This window comes from Caretta caretta, chromosome 1 (genome assembly GCF_965140235.1).
Source record: "Caretta caretta isolate rCarCar2 chromosome 1, rCarCar1.hap1, whole genome shotgun sequence".
Classification (NCBI taxonomy): domain Eukaryota; kingdom Metazoa; phylum Chordata; order Testudines; family Cheloniidae; genus Caretta; species Caretta caretta.
Window position 1 is genome coordinate 253506840 of NC_134206.1, and position 9855 is coordinate 253516694.

Genomic DNA, 9855 nt, shown 5'->3' on the forward strand with positions numbered 1-9855 from the left:
TAGGCTTTTTGTTAGAGAAGTAAAGATTGGGGCTAAGGGACAACGGAAGCCTAAAAATGAACTTGTGGTTATTTCTAGCCAGAGACGCTTCAGAACTAAAATGTAAGAATTTTCCACTAGCAATACTTTCGACAAGCAACATTTTGGTAAATGGATGGTTGTGAAAAGAAATCTTTCTTCCAACCAAGCATGTCATCATTACTCCATTATTCCCACACCAAACTATCTACTGATACAATAAAAAAGGCAATTAATCTCTGAGTTAATTGCTCTTGAAGAGAGAAAACTGAAATTAAACGTAAAATAAAGACTGTAAAAGTCAAGTATGTACTCTCAGGCTCTTCTAGTTCAAAGAGCAAGTGCTATGTGTCTCACTGGAAAGCCATAGATTTCACTCTCCAGTGCCTGTGGCTGATTTTTCCAATAATTTACACTGATGTAAATCTGGAGTAACCCTACAGAAGTTAATGGAGCTACACTGATCTAAAACTAGTGTAAATGAGAAGAGAATTAAGCCCCCTATTTTTAGCCTTTGTAGTTTGTGAGATATCAGACTTTAAACCTATCCCTGGCTCAGGACTGTATATAGCCCATCCTAGCTCTTAGGGCAAAGATTTTTCTGTGGGGAGGAGGAGAAGGACTTTTTTAAATGGCAGTCTTTTTAAGCTGTTCAAGGTTTTAGAATGTTAGAATAAATTCTGGTGTAAAGGGTATAGTAAGCAGACTGCAGGTGAACTGATCAAAGGACCAGGATAAATGCCATTTGTCTATCACATGACTACCGTAATTACTTGGTTTTCCAGGTCCTGTGGACCCCACCCCTTTAGGCTGGGGGGGATCCTTTAGCAGTGGGCGGGCTTTAAGCTACTCTGCTGTACCCAACTGGTCTGAGTCTATCACAATATATATATATGAGTGTGTGTATGTTAACTGAATGTATTATGTTCTTCCCACAATTCTGTTCAGCCATGTCAAGTATGCCACAACACTTTTTTTTCTATCACATGACTATTAGCACCATATATGTGATACATATTCTTATATAATGTATGTGAGCCTGGTCAAGAAGAGAACAATGTGGGAGTGTGATGGAGCATACCTACCCTACACCAGCTCCAAGAGGGCTTTGCCCACCCACTTCCTGGATCCCAATAAGACCAGCTCCAAGAGGGCTTCACCCGCCCACTTCCTGGATCCCAATAAGGACCAGCTCCAAGAGGGTTAACTCTGCTTTGCAGGCTGAGGAAGCCCCGCCCCTCTGACCTTGCTGGGCATGCTCATCCTGGAGGCAGCATATAAAAGGTAGCAGTCTAGGTCAGGCTGGGCAGGCTGCTGGAGTAGAGGGCTATAGGCCATGACTGTGGGATCACAGCTTGTAGCATTCCAGACAGACTCCAGGTTGCCTGATGTGCCCCAAGAAGGGACTGCATGGATGGGAGCCTTGCCATTTGAGGACCTCAGAGGAACTGGGGAGCTTTGATGAGGGGGAAAGGGTAAGAAGCAGCCCAGGGGACTTAAACTTTTTGCTGGTGAGTGAATAGGGGAACCCATCAGTGTGTTTTGGGAGGATCCCTGCTGACTTGGTGGTGAGCATCCCCACCACTGCCAGGGCCCTGGCTGGGACTTGGAGCAGCAGGGAGGGCTGAGTCCCCTTGCTTGGGGTTCCACACACCCCTGAGTGGTGCCCCCACTCCCCCCAACAGGCCATGCAATCCCACAGTGGTAGGCCAGCTTTATGGATGCTGGCCATTGAGCCATGCTGCCCTGAGTGGTAGGGTGACCTTATTCATGCCAGCCACTAGTCCATACTACCACGTTTCTAGCAGAGGTCATTGCATAAGAACTAACTAACTGGCTGCAGTAAAGCCTTTTCCATTCTTCTGGACCACATGTGACCTGACTCCCTGTGATGGAGTGTACCTACCCTATGACAGGGAAAGACTTTAAAATTCAAACATGGGGAAAGCAGTTCAGGGATTGAGGTATCAATAATAATGAAAATGGATAAATCTCACATGATAACATTGGTAACAGTCCCCGCTAGGAGTCCTGTCTTCACAGCCTTGGGTAGTTGTGCAGCAGCAAACACAACAGAGTAAAAGACATGATAAAGGTTCAAATGCTATTGTGTGTTTCTAGCCTTTAAAAGCTTTCCATCAAAAGAGAACTTTTAAAGACATTCAAAGCGACTCTGCTAAATTGAGATTGTTTTATTGTTACTTCATTATCCCAACACCACTTCTAACCCTCAGTTGTCTCTGTTTGTCCACCTGTTATAGCCTGTTTACCACCTATACTGTAAGCTCTCTGGGGCAGGGTCTTTCTGTCCCAAACTGTCTTGCAAGTGACATTTTAACCTTCACTCAGCAATGTAAGAACTAATATTTGCTATATTTATAATTAAAGCAAGCAACTATGTAATGCCACATCTGTGTTGTGCTATACAAATAATAAGCTAGCTCCTCAGCTAGTGTAAATTGGCATAGTTCCACTGACTCCAACTGAGCTCTGCTGATTTAGACCAGCTGAAGGTCTGACCAAGTTTGTGTAGATACCATGTAGAAATAGTGCTTCCGTTGCAATAGCTGCAGTTGCCAATCTGGATAAACAAAAACAGAAGTGATACTATTAAGCAATAAGAAGCACTCTTTGAGCCAAATTCTCTGCTGGTGCAAATGGGCCAAACGTCATTTAAGTCAATGGAGCTGTGCTGATTTACACGAGCAGTGAACGTAGCTGGTTTTTCTTTTCGGTCTCCTCCTGAACTAAGGCCGCAATCCAGCAAAGTACTTAGGTACATGCTTTGCTTTGAGTATGTCCATGGTCTCACTGACTTCTACATTAAGCATGCACCTAAGTGCTTTGTTGGTGCGAGGCCCTAAAGGAATTAATAAAAAAAATGGCCAAGCTGTTGTGGAGCCAAAACGACTTTGCAGCAGATGCTACATCTTGTGTGTTTGCCGTGGTTGTCCGGTTTGACCTAAAATCTTTCAGTTATAGAGGATAGAAAATCTGATCTCTCAACTCATTTGAGAGAAATGATATTCTTTGTTACGTGTGCTCTCACACTCTTGCACTACAGCATGACTGTAACATATTTCTGCAGGTGTAGATAGTCTTTACGTTTTGGTATTGCTGGTTGTTTTTTTTTAAAAAAAACTCTGCGTTGTGCAGTTAATGTATCTGTACTACAGTTATTCCCCTAGGTAGAATTTATCTAAACCTCACAAGTTTTACGTTCTGCATTGAAAGACCATTCATTCCAGTCAGTTCATCTATTCCAGGGGTGGCCAAACTGTGACTCGTGAGGTGCATGCGGCTCTTTTACAGTTAAAGTGCAGCTCGCAGAGCCCCCCATTCTCTGCCTAACAGACTGGGGAAGAGAACTTGGGGCCTCTGCCCTGCGATGGGGTGGTGGGACTTCTGCCAGAGATGACTGCCTGCTGAGTGTGGGGGAGGCACAATTTAGAGGTTCAGCCCCCCCAAAAGCTTGAGTCACATACCCCAGGCACACTCCCTTCTTACCCTCAGGGGCCTCCCCTGCAGCTCCCAGATGTTAGCTCTGAAGGGAGGGGCCACTGCTTTAGCTCTCAGAGACAAGCAGCAGCAGCAGAAGCTCTCCCTCAGCTCCCAGCTGTTAGCTGCCTCTCCCCATGGCTGCAGCTCTTAGCTTGCTGGCTCCAGCAGTTGCTGTGCGGGGAGAAGGCCCAGCAGCACCATGTGACTGAGCGGGGCCAGCAAACCCTGGCAAAAATCGGGGGGGGGGGGGGTGAGGCATGTGATCCCATGTGCCTGCCCCAACATGTTGCTTCTGGCTTCTGCCCAGTATGGAAGGAGGTTTTGGGGCTTCAGCCCCATGGGTGCACCTGCTGGGGCTTGGGACTTCAGCAGAAATGGGGTTTTAGCCCTGAACCCTGGCAGGCACATCCCACAGGGCTGAAGCCCCAAGGCCCTCCTCCCCACCAGGGCTGAAGCCCCAAGCATTGGCAGGCACGCCCTGACTCTCAAATATCTGAAGATTGTTGTATGCAGCTCAGAGGGTCAGTAAGTTTGGCCACCCCTGAACTATTCCATTCCATCTATTACACATACACATGGCATTAAGCTGATAGATGCCATGAAGACTTCAGCATATACTAGGGTTGCCATCTTTCTAATTGCTGGTAACCAGACCCCCACCCCTGCCCTGCCTCTTCCCCTGAGGCCCCACTTCTTCTCTGCCTCTCCCCTGCCAAGACCCCACCCCATCGCTTGCTCCTCTTCCTCCTTCCCCACCTTGCTCACTGGACTGTCTCAAGGAGCCTGCCTGCAGGTAGGAGGCGGCCTTGGCTGAGCAGGGGCTGGCACAGATTAAATGACCCAGTGCCTCCTCCCACCCTGTGGTAACCAGACTTCTTTGGTTTGGGTGCCATGCCAAGCAGCAGCACAACGCTCCAGGGACATTCCTCTGGCAGCTGCAGGGCCTTAACCAGGGTGGGGTGAGCGGAGCAGCTGCCTAAGGTGCAAAGCAGGGTGGGAGAGGTTGAAAAATGAGGCAGACCAAAAAAAACTGCAGGGCTCTACCCCCTATAATGGGACTGGGATTCCGCATGTCCTGTTACCATACCAAGCCAGGCACCCAGCTCTGTAGGCAGCACCCCCCCAGCAGCAGCACAGAAGTAAGGGTGGTATGGTAATGAGACCCATGGGATCCCAGTCCTGTGGCAGTGCTCTACCACCTATTTTCTTTTTCATCCACCCCATTTTGCGCCCTCCCTTGCTTTGCACCCTGGGCAGCTGCCCTGCCCAGCCTGCCCTGGTTACAGCCCTGATGGATACAACTGTGTTGAAAATCTTAAGAAAATTTATTTTTTTTTTACTTTCATAACTCATGTACCAAAGCCCAGGGGTGCCAGAGCTATGAACTGCCAACCCTGATCCACAGTAAGCCCCAGCACAAATTCAGCACTGCCTATGTCTTATACAATTGTCAAAAGAATACTTGCTTTACAGAAATAATTTAAATAAGTCTTCAAACTGAAGACTATCACATTTCAATACACTTCATTTTGGTAATGCCTAGAAAGTGATTGAGTTCTCACCTGAGAGAGAATGTTCATTTTGAATGTCACTAGTGACAAATGTATCCAAGATCTCAAACTGCCTTCTGTTCATCAGAGGGCAAAGATAACTTACCGCTTTGCAGCAAAAGCTTCATAAGAGCGTTCAAGACTGTGTTCATGACTTAAGGAATAAAAGAAACTATTAGAAAAGGTTTGCTAAACTTTGAAGACTAGTTTAAGCAAAATCTCTTAATTTCTTAAGAGATCAAATTTCCTTTTGGACTTAGCACACACTTTCTTATACTATACACTACAATGGAACATTGAAGTTCACTTTCATTAATGTGCAAACAATATAATCTAAGTAAAGCAATTAACAGTTATACTATACTTCAGATTATGCCATGACCTCTACATGAACAGGACAAAGCCTAGCTTTTTTGATTTCCTAACTTTTTCAAATGTTTTCTAACAAACAATAATTCTACTTTTGTGTAATTATCAGAGTTGGGTAAATGCACTTTTTTGCAAAACCAAGTTTTTGCAAACTTCATCTGTGGTTTCTTGGTTTAGCTAATCCAATAATAGAGTTGGTTTGGATCTGGGTTCCATTTTAACTCAACCCCTGAAAATCAGAGGGATTGAGATGAATTATTCCAATTTCCTATATCTCAAAAGATTAAGTTGCAAAACTCCCATAAAACTTGTTACAAATAAAATTTTATTCACAGGTGTATAGGTGCCACTTTATTCTGCTCTGAGTTCCCATCTCCTCCAGATACCTGTATGTACTCCCACAGCATTTGTACTCCTTATTTAGGAAACATTTAGAAAACTCAACCCTGAAAGTTGAGTTCTAGGAATGTCGTACTTCTTTTGTTCAAATTTCTGAATAACATATTTTCAGGCTTCAAAGCAGGAAAGTTTCAATTACATCAGACCAGTCTTCGAAAACTCTCTCCACATTCACACAGCTCTCTAAGATCTGACAGGTAGTCCTTTATTTATGATTCTGGCTTTGAGCTCTCAATCTTAATTATTCATAGTCACCTTCACATGCCTGCTGGAAAAATATTCTTCCCTCTTCATCTGCAGCATTCAATAGTTTGTCATCAGTGTAGCAATAGCCTCTGAAGTAAAAATATTGAAACTGCAAATCATTCAGAAAAGCTGCATGGATTATTTCCATCTCAGGCTGCAGTGCTGGCTTCCTTCATGAAGAACCAAAGGATAACCATTCTTTGCTGCAAAATAGAGATTGTTTTCTACTTTGGATAAACTTTGAATGTCAGGTGAACAAGGAGGTAAGGACATTGAGTTTTCAGGATGAAACTTGCCGTATGTCTGGCCCAGCATGCCCAGTTATATAGTCCAGACAAAGCTTTAGCTGCTGACAGACTAGACAGGAATGTTTTGTGAAGTCTTGAGCAGGATGGATTTTGTACCTCTTCTGTTGACCATCTCCGATCAATAGCTTTGAAATATGTCACTCGTGAAGTGCAGAGTTTATTAAGTCAAGGGAAAATGTTTGCTAAGTAATCTTTCTTCTTGGAAGTTCTTTACTGTTGATATATATATATATATATATATATAAGGTTGAATAGATGACAGTGTGTGAAATGAAAACCATGGTCTTCTCTTTTTTCACTTAAGCACTCTGGGGTATGGGACATTTCCAATGTCTTATTCATATGCAAAAAAGGACTTCAGGTATATTGTAGTTCAACACTTTTCAACTTCCAGTGCTTCTAAAACATTAAAGCAGGGAAACATGGAGACACTCAGGCTGCCAGCCTTTCTTTGCTCTGAGTCAGTACTGAGCCAATATCCCAGCATGGGTTTAGGGGACACTCTACCGCAGGCAGATCCAACTTTCAGGTTATGCATATATGGATCCCTAGTAGAGACAACTGCCCCTGCATTTCCCCTTGTGGTCCAGCAAGGGCACCCACTCTAGGCTCCAGGCTTCCCCAGCTGTCACCCCAGTTCTCTTGTGTAAAGACACTTGTTTCTCTCCCTTGTCCTAATGGGAATATTTCCAGGCTCCACAGTTCCCAGACTACATTTTGATATCCCCAGCAAAAGACAGGCTGCCAGAGCTCTAACTAGACATTTTAATGGCCCAGGATGAGCAAGCATATTTGCTCCCCCTGCTGAGTTTTTTCAGCAATTCTTTGCCCCGTTTTTCCACCCCTGCAGCTTTGCACCTTGGGCATCTGCCCTCCTCGCCCTACCCTGCTTATGGCCCTGCAGCCTGCCTAACCAGGCCTGCTTCTCTGAGACAGTACAGAATGTAATTGCCAGTTAAGCTACCACACAGCTTTTTCTAAGAGAGCATATTTATTCTCAAGGTAAAAGCATTATAGAGGAAAACATAGTAAAACAATAAAAACCTATATGCATGCTAATAAGATTACGAGAAATAACCCCAACCTTCAACTCCAGCCAGTGTATAATCCTTCACACCCCCACAAGGATTTTTTGTAGTCACATGTTCATAACAGCTTTCACTCAGAATAATAAAACAGACTAGGCTAAGTCCTTCCAACCCATCTGGCCCCCTGTGCACAGATGGTCCTGTCCATTCCTTGGATCAGTAAGTTCTGAGCCAGTTTTTAACTCAGGCTATTTAACCAATAGTCCTCTCTTTATCTGTTAGTCCCTGGATAAGCTACTTTGAACCAATATATGCAAGCCTCTGTCCAGGTGGTGGTAACTCCTAGGCAAATTTACTCAGGTTGTAATATTTTCTAACTACTGCCCCCCACTGCTCTTAGTTCCTGGAGGGCTGTAGTCCCTCTCCCCCATTTTTTATTTTTAAAACAGTCAACTCCTAAAATACTTGAATTTAATTCAAAAGGATTTATGATATTGTCCTATCTATCACAGTCATTAAAGCTCCTCTGACACTTTTAACACACTAACCCCTATGTTATGACCTAATTGCAATTTGAGTGTACTCTGCCCCAAAAACACCCTGCAGTTTCTGTTAGTGACCCTGTTGTAGGGTTGCCAACCCTCCTGCTTGGGCCAGGAATCTCCTGGAATCACACTCTCTCCCAGTATTTTCCACTGAATGCATCCGATGAAGTGAGCTGTAGCTCACGAAAGCTTATGCTCAAATAAATGTGTTAGTCTCTAAGGTGCCCCAATTACTCCTTTTCTTTTTGTGAATACAGACTAACATGGCTGCAACTCCCAAAGGCTACTTCAGCCAACACGGGAGATTTTTGGACACTAAAAGTCTGGCGCAGCAATGGAGCTAAGGCAGGCTCCCTTACCTGCCTTGGCTCTGCACCATTCCCAGAAGCAACCAGAACCATCCCTACCAGAGCCTGCCCCAGCCCAGAACCTGCACCCAAACTCCTTCCCAGAGCCTACACCCCCTCCCACATCCCAACCCCCTGCCCCAGCCTGGTGAAAGTGAGTGAGGGTAGGGGAGAGCGAGTGACAGAGGGAGGGGGGATGGAGTGAGTGGGGGCAGGGCCTTAGAGAAGGGGTGGGACAGGGGCTTGACCTCAGGGAAGGGCGGGGGCATGGGTCTTTAGGTTTGCACAGCTGGCAGCCCTACAGTGTTGTCTTGCACTTTGTGGCCCAGAGCAAGATTAAAGTGGGGAGGGGGTGTACATGGTTCACACACATTCAAGCTTATGCAAGGCTCCTACTATGATGATGACTCCTGTCACAGGGAGCCAGCTGCTACACTCAGTGGACAGGCAGAGTGGGCCACCCTCCAGGATTGTCCTGGAGTCTCCAGAAATTAAAGATTTATATTAAAGCTTATGGGGTGATGAAACCTCCAGGAATATAGGTAACCCTAGCCATATAGGGTACAAAAGGCAGGGGCTATGGGAATGTCACTGCTTTGGAGTGGAAGACGTCAAGAGCACATTTCAAAGGGATCTAGGAGCCCAATGATGCAGCTGGGGGCACTTTCACTGTCTTTAGGTGCCTAAATACCTTTAAAAATCTGGCCCTAAACTACTGCAGAAGTTGGGGGCCATGGCCTCTGTGGCCCAGCCAGAGCAACCAGCGCTGCGGGTCTGCCCTCGCCCTCCAGGCACGTCCCAGAGTCAACGACAATGCAGAGGCTACAGCTACCAGCAAGCCAGGGGCGTTCTGCCAGCCCATGATGAAGACACGCAGGCACGATGACGTAGGACTACAACTCCCAGCATGCAGCGCGCCCGCAGCTCGCTGAACTACGATTCCCCTCATCCAATGCGGCGCCAGTACGCCAGTCCCAGCCCACAGTCCCGGAGCGCTGCATGCTGGGAGTTGTGGTCTAAGAGGTGTCCGGGAACCCGCTCCCCACCCCACATTCCCTATGGCGGGAGCACCTTCCCTAGCCCTGCCCTCGTCCGGCGGCAGCATTGTTTGCCAGCAGCCCCGCGCGATTCCGGAGACCGTATTGGCCTCCGTCACTCATGTCTCACCCGCTCCCCTATAGCTGCCTCCGCTGAGGTTGTACCTGCCGGAAGTAAACGTTGCCGTAGTAACTGTCTCTAGGGCAAACATTCTGGGCGCCCCGGAAATGCTTTGGATTGATCCGCTCATGTGGAGACTTGTATCGCTTTAGACCCAGCTCTCATTCGTGCGGGAGTCACATAGCCGCGGAGTCGAACATTTCCGAGTATTTAATTTAAAAAATTAATAAAAGACAGGCAGATTAAGCTAGCTATTAAAAATGATTGGCTGACTCCTCCTACCAATGACCAATCAGAGGTAGCCACGCTCCGGCCGCAGGAAGCCGCACATGGAAGGCTCTGATTGGCAAGGACCGGACCCCGCCCCACCCCTCGGGGCTCTTCAT

At 46.3% G+C, this 9855-nt stretch overlaps 1 long non-coding RNA gene across 1 annotated transcript in view; it reads right to left on the bottom strand.

Moving 5' to 3' along the window:
- LOC125627494 (uncharacterized) overlaps positions 1-9793 on the bottom strand; it is a 33925-nt gene extending 24132 nt beyond the window's left edge. The window contains exon 1 of the long non-coding RNA XR_007354042.2: positions 9514-9793. This is a non-coding gene — a long non-coding RNA (uncharacterized LOC125627494). The remainder of the gene's footprint in view (positions 1-9513) is intronic.
- Between the last annotated feature and the right edge of the window lie 62 nt (positions 9794-9855).